This window comes from Mobula birostris, chromosome 8 (assembly GCF_030028105.1).
Source record: "Mobula birostris isolate sMobBir1 chromosome 8, sMobBir1.hap1, whole genome shotgun sequence".
Taxonomy (NCBI): domain Eukaryota; kingdom Metazoa; phylum Chordata; class Chondrichthyes; order Myliobatiformes; family Myliobatidae; genus Mobula; species Mobula birostris.
The window spans coordinates 125060877-125074262 of record NC_092377.1 but is presented as its reverse complement, the minus strand read 5'-3'; the positions used below and the strand labels follow the sequence as shown (position 1 = coordinate 125074262).

Genomic DNA, 13386 nt, shown 5'->3' with positions numbered 1-13386 from the left:
TCTCTTGAGATCCAGTGCCGACCTGATTTTTCCAATCCACTCACATGTTAAAATCCCCCACAATTATCATAACACTGCCCTTCTGACAAGCCTTTCCTGTTGTAATTTGTAGTTCACATCACGGCAGCTGTTTGGAGGCCTGTATATAACTGCCATCAGGGTCCTTTTACCCCTGCAATTTCCTAGCTCAACTCACAAATATTCTGCACCTTCCGATCCTATGTCACCTCTTTCTAATGATTTAATATTATTTCTTACCAATAAAGCCACGCCTCCCCCTCTGCCTACCTTCCTATCCTTCCGATACACCGTGTATCCTTGGATGTTCAGCTCCCAGAGACATGCATTCATTAGCCACGTCTCAGTGATGGCCACAATATCATACCTGCCAATCTGTAGCTGTATGACAAGATCATCCACCTTATTTCTTATGCTGTGAGCATTTAAGTATAACACCTTAAGACCAGTATTTGGTACTTTTTGTGTTGATTTCACTGCAACTTTATTGCACTGCAACTCATCCCAATGGCTGTAAGTTTGCCCCATCACCTGCATGTCCTTCCTGACATCTTAACTGCTCACTATTTTAGATTTATTTCTGTTTTCCACCTCCTCCGCTCTATCATTCCGGTTCCCATCCCCTGCCAAATTAGTTTGAACCCTCCTTGACAGCTCTGTTAAAACTGCCCGCTATGATATTGGCCCCCTTCGGGTTCAGGTGTAACCTGTCCTTTTCGAACAGGTCATACTTTCCCCAGAAGTGGTCCAAATTATCCAAGAATCTGAAGCCCTGCCTCCTGCACCAGTCTCTCAGCCACGCATTCATCTGCCTGATCCTACTATTCTTGCCCTCGCTAGCACGTGGCACAGGTAGCAATCCTGAGATTACTACTCTGGAGATCCTGCTTCTCAGCTTCCTTCCTAACTCCCAGAAATCTCTCTTCAGGACCTCCTTCCTTTTCCTATCTATGTCGATGGTATCAACACATACCAAGACAGTTGGCTGCTCGCCATCTCCATTCAGAATATTTTGGACCCGATCCAAGACATCCCGTACTCTGGCACCTGGGAGGCAACACACCATGTGTGTATCTCTATCAGACTCACAGAAACTCCTGTCTGTTCCCCTGACTATGGAATCCTCTATGACTACCGCATTCCTCTTCTCCCCCTTCCCTCCTGCACAACAGCACCAGAGACCCGGTCACCGTGGGCGTCCCCTGTCAGGTCATCCCCCTCAGCAGCATCTAAAATGAGATACTTGTTGCTGAGGGGGGCTGCCATTGGGATACTCTCCACTATCTGGGCATTTTCCTTCCCTCTCCTGACAGTCTCCCAGTTTTCTGACCCCTGTAGCCTAGGGATGACTACCTCCCTATAGCTCCTGTCTATCACCTCTTCACTCTCCCTAATAAGCAGTAGATCATCAAGCTGAAGCTCCAGATCCCTAACACGGTCTCTGAGGAGCTGCATCTCGATGCACCTGGCACAGATATGGCCATCAGGGAGGCTGGAGGTCTCCCAGGATTCCCACATCTGACACCCTGAACAAAGCATTAACCCTGCAGACATGCTACCTAATTCTACAGGAATGAAACAAGGAAAAATAAGTCTACTCACCAACTTACCTCGCTAAACACACAAACTTTTTAAATCGTTAGCTTGTACCATTAGCTGTGTGAGCCCTGCTGTTCCTCTGTCTGTCCGGACTGATTCACCAAGGGGGAGAAAAATAGTTGGTGCCTCACTCTCGCCTCTTCCCATTACCGCCTAAGTCCGTTGAGCCAAAGCCTTACACTCTGCTGCCACTTACTCCGCTGCCCTCTGTAACGGGTGGTCTCCTTCCTAAACTCCCTGCGCTGTCCTGTGCCTGCGCAGTCTAGTCCTTCTTGTACTTGAAGACGTTTTTTAAAAAAAAACTGCCTTCCTTCAGAATTTAGCTCTATGCTGCTCTTCTTGCCCGATCCAAAAAGCACCCGTTGGAAGTCCCCTCCCCTTGTAAACTCTCCTCGCTGTCCTGTCTACGTCACGTGCCTGCGGAATCTCGTCCTTTTTAGTCTCAAAGTCCACTTACTCTATCTGCTCCAGGACTCTATAACCAGCGCAGTCGCATACTTTTCGATTCGGACGTAGTGCCAGCATGCCGGACAGGTCTCGAGGGATTCGCAGGCCTTCGGGGAGTTATGCAAAGGCGGCTGCCTCTCCACCTTCGGACTATGCCTTGTTTCAGTCGGTGGAAGATGAACTCGGGGTGCAATGTATTTTGCGTCTTGGAATAACTCGGAAAAAATGTGCGGAGGCCATAGAGGACTTGGTTGGGGAAAGCAGCATTTTGGCCTCCGAGAAAGGGTTCGGGAAGGCAGTGCTTTATAATTGACACTTGACGTGATGCCAAGCTGGCTGCGGTGGAAAGATTGCCGCCGATGACTGTCCCTGCTCTCAGTCTAAGGGTTGGACTCTTGCCTCCACCCCCAAGTAGATACCAGGTCAATGCTCAGACCGATATCACACGTGGCTATGGCAACCACTCCCCCTTGGAACAGCACCACTGCGCAATCGTCTTCCAGATACTCTCAGAGCCCAACTGTGACCACTTCGCTGGCACAGAGACGGGAGTCTCGGAAGTGATCCGGAAGGTGGGACATTCTGCAGGGGTTGCCAGTATGGGGAGGAGAGGTGGCGAGACCGAGGGAGCAAAATGCGGGAGAGGGGCCGCAGGAAGTGGGAAAAAGCTCACTTTGAGGATTCCTGGGTGGGAAACTCTCCGAAGGGGGTGGGAGGAGTTAAGGATGATCCAACATCTTCCAGATTTCCAGAAATATAACAGGATATTTTACGAAGTGACTGATCCTTCAAAGATACTGGAATAGCCCAAGCACTGATAACTAACAGGCCGTAGGCCATGCTGAAGATGTTCTACGAGTCTGTGGTGGCCAGTGCTATCATGTTTGCTGTTGTGTGCTGGGGCAGCAGACTGAGGGTAGCAGACACCAACAGAATCAACAAACTCATTCGTAAGGCCAGTGATGTTGTGGGGATGGAACTGGACTCTCTCACGGTGGTGTCTGAAAAGAGGATGCTGCCCAAGTTGCATGCCATCTTGGACAATGTCTCCCATCCACTACATAATGTACTGGGGTGGGCACAGGAGTACATTCAGCCAGAGACTCATTCCACCGAGATGCAGCACAGAGCGTCATAGGGAGTCATTCCTGCCTGTGGCCATCAAACTTTACAACTCCTCCCTTGGAGGGTCAGAAACCCTGAGCCAATAGGCTGGTCCGGGACTTATTTCATAATTTACTGGCATAATTTACGTATTATTATTGAACTATTTATGGTTCTATTACTATTTATTATTTATGGTGCAACTGTAATGAAAACCAATTTCCCCCTGGGATCAATAAAGTAAACAAGGAAGAACTCGACAAGGCTTGGTACAAAAATTGGTCTGACAAGGTAGCAATGGTACAGGAGTTGGGACATAATGTTTCGGCTGTACAATATGTTGGTGAGCCCACACTTGGAGTTTTGTGTGCATTTCTGGTCGTCCAGCTATAGGAAGGATATCATGAAGCTGGAGAGGGTGCAGGAAAGATTCACGAGGATGTCACCAGGTCTAGAGGGTTTGAACTATAAGGAGAGGCTGGACAGGCTGGGACTGTTTTGCCAGGAGCAAAGCAGGTTGAGGGCTGACCTTATAGAGGTTTATAAAACCACAAGGGGCAGAGAGAAGATGGACGGCCACTGGAATTTCCCCAGGGTAGGGGAATCTAAAACTAAACGAGACAGGTGAGAGGTGAGAGAGGACCTGAGAGGCAAATGATCACAAATGATGAATAGAATGAGCTGTCAGAGGAAGTAATAGAGGTGGTACAATGGCAATATTTGTAAGATATTTAGACGAATACATAAATAGGAAAGCTGCAGGGGTCAGGTCTTCTCAACCTAGGGTCCACACACCCCTCAATTGATGGTAAGGCTCCAAGGCATGAAAAGGGTTGGTAACCTCTGCTTTACATGAATATGCACCAAACGTGGAGAATAGGACTGGCTTAGATGGGCATCTTCATCAGCATGTACTAGTGGGGCCAAAGGGCCTTTTTCCAAGCCATGTGACTCTGGGAGTCAATGCCCCTGTACCTGCTGGTCACAGGAGAAACAGCTGCAGAGATAATGGAGTGCTGGTTATAATGCTGCCTGGATTCCAGAGAGGAAAGAGAAATTATGAGTGTAATAAATTATGAGTGTTTCTTGGAATGTATGCTGGATGGTTTTTTGAACCAATATGTCGAGGAACCAACAAGAGAGCAGGCTATTCTAGACTAGGTATTGAGCAATGAGGAAGGGTTAATTAGCAATCTTGTAGTGAGAGGCCCCTTGGGTAAGAGTGACCATAATATAGTGGAATTCTTCATTAAAATGGAGAGTGACATAGTTAATTCAGAAACAAAGGTTCTGAACTTAAAGAAGGGTAACTTTGAAGGTATGAGACGTGAATTATCTAAGATAGACTGGCAAATGACGCTTAAAGGGTTGACGGTGGATATGCAATGGCAAGCATTTAAAGGTTGCATGGATGAACTACAACAATTGTTCATCCCAGTTTGGCAAAAGAATAAATCAAGGAAGGTAGTGCACCCGTGGCTGACAAGGGAAATTAGGGATAGTATCAATTCCAAAGAAGAAGCATACAAATTAGCCAGAAAAAGTGGCTCACCTGAGGACTGGGAGAAATTCAGAGTTCAGCAGAGGAGGACAAAGGGCTTAATTAGGAAGGGGAAAAAAGATTATGAGAGAAAACTGGCAGGGAACATAAAAACTGACTGTAAAAGCTTTTATAGATATGTGAAAAGAAGAAGATTGGTTAAGGCAAATGTAGGTCTCCTACAGACAAACAGGTGAATTGATTATGGGCAGCAAGGACATGGCAGACCAATTGAATAACTACTTTGGTTCTGTCTTCACTAAGGAGGACATAAATAATCTTCCAGAAATAGTAGGGGACAGAGGGTCCAGTGAGATGGAGGAACTGAGGGAAAGACATGTTAGTAGGGAAGTGGTGTTAGGTAAATTGAAGGGATTAAAGGCAGATAAATCCCCAGGGCCAGATGGTCTACATCCCAGAGTGCTTAAGGAAGTAGCCCAAGAAATAGTGGATGCATTAGTGATAAGTTTTCAAAACTCTTTAGATTCTGGACTAGTTCCTGAGGATTGGAGGGTGGCTAATGTAACCCCACTTTTTAAAAAAGGAGGGAGAAATAAACCAGGGAATTATAGACCGGTTAGCCTAACATCAGTGGTGGGGAAACTGCTAGAGTCAGTTATCAAAGATGTGGTAACAGCACATTTGGAAAGCAGTGAAATCATCGGACAAAGTCAGCATGGATTTGTGAAAGGAAAATCATGTCTGACGAATCTCATAGAATTTTTTGAGGATGTAACTAGTAGAGTGGATAGGGGAGAACCAGTGGATGTGGTATATTTGGATTTTCAAAAGGCTTTTGACAAGGTCCCACACAGGAGATTAATGTGCAAACTTAATGCACACGGTATTGGGGGTAGGGTATTGATGTGGATAGAGAATTGGTTGGCAGACAGGAAGCAAAGAGTGGGAATAAACGGGACCTTTTCAGAATGGCAGGCAGTGACTAGTGGGGTACCGCAAGGCTCAGTGCTGGGACCCCAGTTGTTTACAATATATATTAATGACTTGGATGAGGGAATTAAATGCAGCATCTCCAAGTCTGCGGATGACACGAAGCTGGGCGGCAGTGTTAGCTGTGAGGAGGATGCTGAGAGGGTGCAGGGTGACTTGGATAGGTTAGGTGCGTGGATAAATTCATGGCAGATGCAATTTAATGTGGATAAATGTGAAGTTATCCACTTTGGTGGCAAAAACAGGAAAACAGATTATTATCTGAATGGTGGCCGATTAGGAAAAGGGGAGGTGCAACAAGACCTGGGTGTCATTATACACCAGTCATTGAAAGTGGGCATGCAGGTACAGCAGGTGGTGAAAAAGGCAAATGGTATGCTGGCATTTATAGCAAGAGGATTCAAGTACAGGAGCAGGGAGGTACTACTGCAGTTGTACAAGGCCTTGGTGAGACCACACCTGGAGTATTGTGTGCAGTTTTGGTCCCCTAATTTGAGGAAAGACATCCTTGCCATAGAGAGAGTACAAAGAAGGTTCACCAGATTGATTCCTGGGATGGCAGGACTTTCATATGATGAAAGACTGGATGAACTAGGCTTATACTCATTGGAATTTAGAAGATTGAGGGGGGATCGGATTGAAACATATAAAATCCTAAAGGGATTGGACAGGCTAGATGCAGGAAGATTGTTCCCGATGTTGGGGAAGTCCAGAACGAGGGGTCACAATCTGAGGATAAAGGGGAAGCCTTTTAGGACTGAGATTAGGAAAAACTTCTTCACACAGGGAGTGGTGAATCTGTGGAATTCTCTGCCACAGGAAACAGTTGAGGCCAGTTCATTGGCTATATTTAAGAGGGAGTTAGATATGGCCCTTGTGGTTAAAGGGATCAGGGGGTATGGAGGGAAGGCTAGTACAGGGTTCTGAGTTGGATGATCAGCCATGATCATACTGAATGGCAGTGCAGGCTCACAGGGCCAAATGGCCTACTCCTGCACCTATTTTGCTATGTTTCTATGTTTCTGTAAAACTGTTTGAGGAAGGTGATTGATGGAATCTATGTGAGCTGCGCTTGTGTCCCTGGGACCAAAGAGGGTGCAGTACAACCTTTAGTGAAATGTAACATAGAATCAACCTGATTTTAGCACAGGGAGATGTTGCTTGAGGAGTTTGCCAGGACAGTTTTAAGATTTAAGGAGGGTCGATAAATTCGGGACACTGGATGTAGCATATTGGGATGACCAGGTATTTTGCAAGGTGGAATGTGACAACGGAGGCAACCTTGGGTGAGGTCTAGAACACGGTTCAATTCATCGGGCAAGTACATTGTCCTTTCACTGCCCAATTAGGGTTCTATTACAGAGTCGATCAACACCCCTCGAATCAGAACCTGAATTATCATCAGAATTGATTGATGTGAAATCTGTTGTTTTGCGGAAGCAGTACAGTGCAAAGATACAAACGACAATTAATTACAAAATAAATAAACAACACAAACAAAAAAAGCAATAATGAAGTTCATGGACTGCTCGCGAACAACTTCCCTACAACACGGTGACTAAACCTGTACCCAACACTCTAAAGGTGGCCTCACTAAACTCAGAATCAGGGTTATTGTCACGAAAATAAGTCATGAAATTTGCTTTCTGTACACACAATACGTAAAATTACAAGCAATAACAAATAAATGAAGAATACAAACAAGCTAGTGTTTATAGACTGATGGCAGAGGGGATAAAGATGTTTCTGAATTCAAAAGTGTGGGACTTCCGGTACCTGTACTTGCTGTCTGATAGAAATGGGAAGACGGCATGTCCTGGCTGGTGAGGGTCCTCAATGATGGATATGTCTTCTTGAGGCATTGCAATTTGAAGATGTCCATGATGGTGGGGGCGATTGTGTCCGTGATGGACCTGCCTGAGTGTCACAGTGGGGGCGTTGGGAACGGACCCAACTGCAAGACACAGACACTGAAGTACAAGGAACAGGACTTGACTAGAGTAGGGACCTGACAGGATACAGACAAGGAGCAGGGACAAGACCGCAGACTAGGGTTTAGACTCTGAGCCAGAGACTGGACAAGGACCGAGAACCTGGGTCTTGTCTTGGGCTCGGGCCCCAGAACAGGCATGGACATGACATGACTGCAGGGCTGGAGGGTGGGATTTTGAGGCTTGAGGCTTGAGGCTTGGCGACAGGCTTAGGGTCTTGAGGCTTGAGCCTTGAAGACAGGCTTGGGGTCTTGACGCTTGAGGATTGGAGACAGGCTTGGGGTCTTGAGGCTTGAGGTTTGGAAACAGGCTTGGGGTCTTGAGGCTTGGAGACAGGCTTGGTCTTGTGGCCGGCAGGCTGGGGTCTTGCTCTTGAGGCCTGCAGGCTGGGGTCTTGGGTCTTGAAATGCAGAGGCTTGGGTATAGACTCCGAGCCGGAGACTGGGCAGGCATCCAGAACCTGGGACTTGACTCGGGCTCGGACTCCAGAACTAGGTGAAGACAAGACGAGGCTACAGGACTGGACATGGCTTGGGCGTGGAACTCCTGGTAGGGCAAGACAGAAGGATAGGTAAAGGCACATGGACAGGACTCGGATAGGACTGGACTAGGCACGGACTGGGCGAGGGCCTTCAGGAGCACGGAGCCTTGGACTAGAAGAGACAGGAGCCGGAACACAAAGCCGGGACTCCTCCTTGGCAACACGACCTAGGGCCGGGACTCACACACATAACACAGAGCCGGAACCCCTCCTTGGGAACAGGACCTAGGGCCGGGACTCATACACAGAACACTGAACATGACAAGACGGATCCCAACACTAGGTGGTGGCAAACGGCCGGACCCACCTAACGAAGGCGTGGACACAGAGACAGATTCCAACACTAGGTAGCGGCAATTAGCTGGACCTACATAGCGAAGGCGTGGACACAGAGAGACAATTCCACAAAACTAAAGACAGTTCCTTATCTTGACCGAATAAGGCTCTGGTCTTGCTCCGGCGGTAATACTTCAGCTATACAAGTGGGGTATCCAGGCTAGGTGAGCAGGCAGAGAGTCAGACGCAGAGAGAAAAGACAGGGAGGAGAACAGGACAGTCCAGCAGGGAATCCCTGGTTTGCTGAGGTATTTATGTCTCAGCCCCAAAGCGAGAAACATGGCCCAAAACAGAAACTGGGGAAAACCAGAAACCCCGAACAAGGTACCATTGACTGGACCGTGAACCGGAACACGGACTTCATGGACCATACTATGACACTGAGTCAATGACAGTCTGCAGCCTCTTGTGATTCCATGTATTGGAGCCTCCACACCGGGTGGGAATGCAACCAATCAGAATGCTCTGTTACAGGGAGAGTTGGTGGGGGAGGGAGGTTGTGGTAAGCCACGTGTTTGTATACAGGAAGGGGTCTGACCTTCCCTCTTCCACCCAGGGGATGATGGAGATGATCTTGGCCACAGACATGGCGTGGCATGGGGACATCATGGATGCGTTTGCACAATGCTTTGATGGCTCGACGACCAGAACAAGGAACACATTGGACTGGTCAGTAATGATGCCCCAGGGCACTCTGGTCATCAAGCTCTGGACAACTGAAGGCAGAGAGGATGGGGGCACAAAGATAGTGAGGGGTGGGGGGGAGTCAGAGGGGCTGATAACGAAGGGATGGGTAGAGGAACTGGAGGGTGGAAGGAGTTGCAGAGTTGGAAAGGTGTGTAGGGGTTAGCTCACAGAGTCGGGGCGTGTGTTGTAACTGAAAGGAATCAGAGGGACAGGTCGGGGTGTAAGGGAGGAAGTGGGCCACAGAGACGGGGAGGTGTGTGGAATCCAGTGGCAGGGGTGGGGGTGAGGGTGACACGGAGACAGGGAACGTAGAGGCCGTAGGCGGTGATAGAGATGGGGACACACACTCAATGGTCTTGTTAATTGGAATTGGTTTATTATTGTCACATACAGAGATAGAGTAAAAAGCACACTGTTCAGACGGATCAGATCATTACACAGTGCATTCAGCTAGAATGAGGTCAAACAATAACTGAATGCAGAATCAGGTGTAACAGCTACAAGGAGAGTGCAGTGCGGGTGGACAATAAGCTGCGAGGCCGAGACCTGGATTGTGAGGTCAAGTCCATTTATCATACGAGAGATCTATTCAAGAGTCTGATCACAGAAGGGTGGAATCTGTTTGAGCCTGGTGGTATGTGTCTTCCAAGAAAGTTTTACCTTCCCCAGAGTTGTGGTGGGAAGGTTTGACGATGGGGGCCAGGCATCTCTGTGTTAACAAGTTGGGTAGAGGTGTGGGAATGGGCTACCCGCGACTTGTCGACTTCCCCCTTCTCTGCAGCTCACTAACACCCTCGTCCTCCCTGTCCACAGCTGGAACAAGTACTGATCAAATGCTGTGTCACCTCCAATGAGGTGCGTCCCACCCAGGTCTCTGAGCCCTGGCTCGACTGTTTGTTACAGGAGTGCTTCATGCAGGTGGGTGGTGGCGGGGAAGTGTCATGGGTGGAAGGAGTGAGGAAGGAGCATCTCGCTGTGAGGAGGGAGTGTCATTCTAAGTAAGGGACAGTAGGGAGGAGAGTGTCTTTTTGGTGGGGTTGCAGGGAGAAGGAAGATTTGTAGTCAGGCGGAAGCAACAGAATAGTGGTGTTGAGGAGGGAACGCTATGAGACAGGAAATGAGGAGGGAGCATTTTGGGAGGGCGTGTGGATGGAATGCTGTGGAAGAAGCAGTGAGTCAGGAGCGCTGAGGGATGGGGAATGAGGAGGGAACACTGAGAAGAGCAGTGAGAAGGAAGTGACTTGGTGCAGGGGAGCGGTGAGGAGGGAGAGCTGGAGGAGGAGTGGCGAGGAGGGAGCACTTGGGGGGGGGGCAATGAGGATGAATTGTCTTGCTGTGAGAGGAGCACTGAGAAGGGAAGGAATGCCTCACGGTCAGGGGAGGTTCCGGTCTCTGTCACTGCTGATGCTGTTGGACCTGTTCCCAGGGAGACCAGGAGAAGTCTGAGGGTTTACCAGTGTCGCCCTTCATGGACCGGGACCGGGTGTGGAAATCTCACACACAGAGCGCATTCTTCACTTCCACCCTCATGCCCATGTTCGAATCCTTGACCAAGGTAACAGGGCTGAGAATGGGGGGTGGGGATTCATTGGGGGAGGGAACAAGTAACAGGGTTCATACTGAGTGGGGAGGGGGAAGGGAGCAGGTCTTCACCCTCTCTTCATCCCACTCCCTGCCGCTCTTACCCTTCCCTCTTGAGGGTCAATCTCTTGAAGATGTACTCAGTGGTAGGGACGGTTATGACATGGTGGAGAGGAGCTGGCTCAGGTTACAGCCCTCTGCCGCCTCTTGTGATCCACCAGAACAGGTTGTGATGCAGCCAGACAGAACGTTTTCCACCATACATCTATTTAAGGAAATTGTAGAGTCTTTGGTGAGATACCAAATCTCTTCAAAATCCAAACACTGTCATTGCCTTCGAGATAAGAATATAGATCCCTCTGGCCCCAACACCACTCCATGTCTCTGTGACACCCCTCCAGCCCCGACACCCCTCCCTGTCTCCATGATCCTGCAGTGGCCACATCCTTTCCAGTCTCCATGATTGCCCTCTGACCCCGACATCCCACCCCATCTCCATGATCTCCCTCTGGCCCTTACACACATCCCCATCTCCATGATCCGCCTCTGTCCCCTCCACGCCTCCTTGACTCCATCATCTCCCTCTGTCCCCTATACCCCTCCCCAGCTGTGTGACACCCCTTTCACCCCTAAACCCCTCCCCGTTTTCTTGAAACCACCCCACCCCAGCCCCTACACCCTTCCCCATCTCCGTAACCCCGAGCTCGAATTCCTGGGAATATTATCCGGAGATACCCAGTGATTGCGATAGGATGTCTGGGAATGCTAATAGAGGGGAATGTTAGTCAGAATCTGCTCCCAGGATGTGACGGGACGTTATCTCCTCTCTTTCAGCTCTTCCCTCAGCTGGAGGAGGAGATGCTGCATCCCCTCAGGCTAGCAAGGGATTGTTACCAGCAGCTCGGAGAGGGGGAGATGGCGAGACTGGAGGTGCCCTTGGAGCCCATCGTCTCTTGTGGGTGGGGGTGGGTTGCAGGTTTGGCAAAGGGGGACAGATTGAGATGGGCAGAGCACTCACACTCACAATCACTCACTCACACACACTCACTGACATTCCCAGAGCATAGCTTTATATAGACTAACTCTTTCCAGATCCTTCTGAACATCAACACTAACCAATCTCCCACAATTTAACAACTACTTTGCTCTCTGTTCTGTTGTTTAGTGGATGTCTCCAAACATCTCCACATTATAATCTCTCACCCATGTTCTCATCCACGCTCAGCATGCCCTTCCCTCTCATAGCTCTTAATATCCTCTCTTCCCCCTCCCTCCCCCAGTGGCACTGGAGTATAGAGTTGAGCAAACAAACAAGGACTAAAGATTCAGAACATGAGATAAAGAGTCCTTGAAAGTAAGTCGATGGGTTGTGGGAACAGTACATGGTGGGGCAAGTGAAGTTGAGTGAAGTTATCCCCTTTGTTTCAAAAGCCTGATGGTTGAGGGGTAATAACAGTTCCTGAGCAGTGCCTGGATTCAGGGTGTTGGGGTGTGGGTAGGTGCATTGAGGTTACCTGTGGAAGCTACTTGTACAGTGAAACAACTGACAGATCAGACCTGCAGGGCCCCGTTCAGATTGTTACCTTACACGATGAACAACTGTGAACCCAAATCCGAATCCTGTGCACACCACTTGTTCCAGACCTCCAAAAGTGCAGTGTCCCGCTCCAGTATTGCCTTCACTATAGCTCTACGCTCCCTTGTCAGACCCTTTTAACGCTGCAATGTCCCGTCAGATCCAGATTCAGATTCATACAGTGAAATGTGTTGTTTTTCCTTTAACACCCAACGCAAGATGTGCTGGGGGCAGACCGCAAGTGTTGCCATAAATGCCAGTGCCAACATAGCATGCCCACAATGCTTGGCAGAACATCACCAACAGCAGCAATAACATGGACAACAAACTAAAACAAGACAATGGCAAAACAAGCCCCTTTCCCACACACACACACACACCACACACCACACACACACACACACCACACACACACACACACACCACACACACACACACACACACCACACACGCACACACCACACACGCGCACACCACACACACGCACACCACACACACACACCACACACACACACCACACACACACACACACACACCACACACACACACACACCACACACACACACACACCACACACACCACACACACACACACACCACACACGCGCACACCACACACACGCACACCACACACACGCACACCACACACACGCACACACCACACACGCACACACCACACACGCACACACCACACACGCACACACCACACACCACACACACCACACACACACACACACACACACACCACACACACACACACACCACACACACACACACCACACACACACACACCACACACACACACCACACACGCACACACCACACACGCACACACCACACACACACACACACACCACACACGCACACAGCACACACCACACACGCACACACCACACACACACACACACCACACACGCACACACCACACACACACCACACACCACACACACACACCACACACACACACACCACACACACACACCACACACACACACCACACCACACACCACACACCA

The 13386-nt window shown here is 49.1% G+C and overlaps 1 protein-coding gene and 1 pseudogene across 1 annotated transcript in view; both read left to right on the top strand.

Moving 5' to 3' along the window:
• LOC140202052 (myelin-associated glycoprotein-like) overlaps positions 1–13386 on the top strand; it is a 565622-nt gene that overhangs the window by 266457 nt on the left and 285779 nt on the right.
• LOC140201967 (high affinity cGMP-specific 3',5'-cyclic phosphodiesterase 9A-like) overlaps positions 1–13386 on the top strand; it is a 173118-nt pseudogene that overhangs the window by 148913 nt on the left and 10819 nt on the right.